The following is a 2,500-nucleotide window of genomic DNA, read 5'->3' as shown; positions in this document are numbered from 1 at the left end:
AGTCTTTGTTCCAAATTTATGGCTTATGCTAAAAAAATCTTTGAGATATGAGAAGTAAATATATACATATGTATGTGTGTATGCGTGTGTATATACATTCATATATGTATATATATACATATATACATATATATGTATATATGTGCATATATATATATATACACATATGTACATATATTTATGTATATACACACTACTTATGTAGCCATATATATCTCACAGATATATATATATATATATGTATGTATGTATGCTTGTATATATATGTATATATGTGTGTGTGTATATGTGTATGAATGTAAGTATATATATATATTTATACACATACACATATGTATGTATGTATGTATGTATGTATGTTTGTATGTATGTATGTATGTATGTATGTACGTATGTATGTATGTATGTATGTATGTATGTACGTATGTATGTATGTACGTATGTATGTATGTATGTATGTATGTATGTATGTATGTATGTATTTATGTATGTATGTATGTATGTATGTATGTATGTATGTATTTATGTATGTATGTATGTATGTATGTATGTTTGTATGTATGTATGTATGTATGTATGTATGTATGTATGTGTGTATGTATGTATGTATGTATGTGTGTATGTATGTGTGTATGTATGTATGTATGTATTGTGCAGTCTGCAAATTTGGTTAATTGAAATAGCTTAGAATATCTCATGATATTTACTTATACAAAAATGTCTTTTTATCATCTTATTAAATGATGATATGTGACCTTATAACTGGTGTAAAGAAAAGTGCCATAAAAAGGGTGAAGGTCTTTTATTGATAACATATAAAAGCCAATTTAAATTGATATAGCTTTTTTTTTCCTTTTATTTCTTACTCCAGGAAATAATTTTACAGAATATCATTTCTATTTGTTAATTCAAGAAGTAAATAATTAAATATGTTATTTTCCTTCCATAGATCAAAAAGATCATAACTTCTAACCTTACAGCTAAGAAAATTTAATCAGTGAGACAGTGAGAAAGATAGTGAGAGAGAGAGAGAGAGAGAGGGGGTGGAGACGGACATACAGACAAATAGACAGATAGATAGAGAGTGACTGACTGAGAGAAAGAGAGAGAGATAGAAAATAGAGAGAAAGGGAGAGAGAGAGAGAGAGATAGAAGATAGAGAGATAGAAGATAGAGAGAAAGGGAGAGAGAGAGAGAGAGCAAGGGATAAATGGAGAGGGAGGGAGAGAATTTGAAGGTTTTCATGGTCTAAAGTATTATTTGTTTATTTCAGAATTTGTCGGCAGTTGTGTGAATGTATTTATTAAAAAGATAAAATATTTATGGCCTAAATCACACAGAAAATGTTGCTGGTTGTCATTAAAATCTTGCTTTTCATGCAAACCTGCTATTGTGTTGATTTCATCTATTACGTGAAAGAAGGAATGAGTGCCAACACTTACCTTGGAGATATCAGTGTTGACACTCACATGATGGACAGTATTCCAGTCGAGGACTATAAGTCAATTAGCTTCAGTCAATTACAGAAGGAATTGACAGAAAGCTCTCCACTATTCAATGTTACAAAAGCTGGGAAACTTTATACTGCACAGACACTAGATGCTGAAGCTCTCTGTAAATACAATACAGAATGTTTCCAAATGGTTGACATTGCTGTTCGGAGAAGAAAATCTTTTGTGAAAATACTTGAAATAAAAGTAATAATAGAAGATGTTAATGAACACCCACCAGAGTTTCCAAATAAAACTATTAGCATTCAGTTTTCTGAGAGAGATGGCAGAGGTTCAAGTATTTCCTTACCTAATGCAGTCGATAAAGATGTCAGTGTTTTAAATTCCCAGATTATTTATCATTTGATAAAAAAACAAGAAGAACCTTTCAAACTTGACGTCTCAAAACGTGTGGACGGTTCCTATTCTCTGAGAATCACTTTAGAGAATAAATTAGACAGAGAAATGCAAGATATATACAACTTAAAAGTAGTTGCAAAAGATGGCGGCACTCCATCGAAGAAATGTGTCTTGAATGTCGAAATAACAGTCTCCGATGTCAACGATAGTCCACCAGTATTCTCACAAAATGTCTACAATGTTACAGTGAATAAAAGACAGAGAAATACACCAATCATTACTCTGTCAGCAACTGATCTTGATTCTGGTCCAAATGGGAATATATCTTACTATTTCAGTTCAAAAACAACTGATATTGCGAAATCGTATTTCAAATTGCATAGAAGAACTGGTCAGATCTATCAACACGAGGACTTTAGTCCAGAAAAAAAGCAGACTTATAAGTTATTTATTGAGGCTAAAGATGGAGGCAAACCTCCACTCAGCTCTATTGCAATGGTTTTAGTAAATGTTATCAACCAGCAAAATAATGCTCCAGTAATAGATATAAATTTCTCGGAATTAACTGGAAACACAGCAACAATATCTGAAGCGATGGAAGTTGGCAGCTTCATTGCATATGTGAAAGTTGTGACAATGATATTGGTTTG

General features: G+C 31.5%; 1 pseudogene; it reads left to right on the top strand.

Annotated features, from left to right (window-relative positions):
* The window catches only part of LOC115218974, a 91,082-nt pseudogene that overhangs the window by 5,815 nt on the left and 82,767 nt on the right, over positions 1–2,500 (top strand).

This window comes from Octopus sinensis, linkage group LG14 (genome assembly GCF_006345805.1).
Source record: "Octopus sinensis linkage group LG14, ASM634580v1, whole genome shotgun sequence".
NCBI lineage: Eukaryota > Metazoa > Mollusca > Cephalopoda > Octopoda > Octopodidae > Octopus > Octopus sinensis.
Note: the sequence above shows the minus strand (reverse complement) of the source record. Positions and strands in the feature narration are given on the sequence as shown.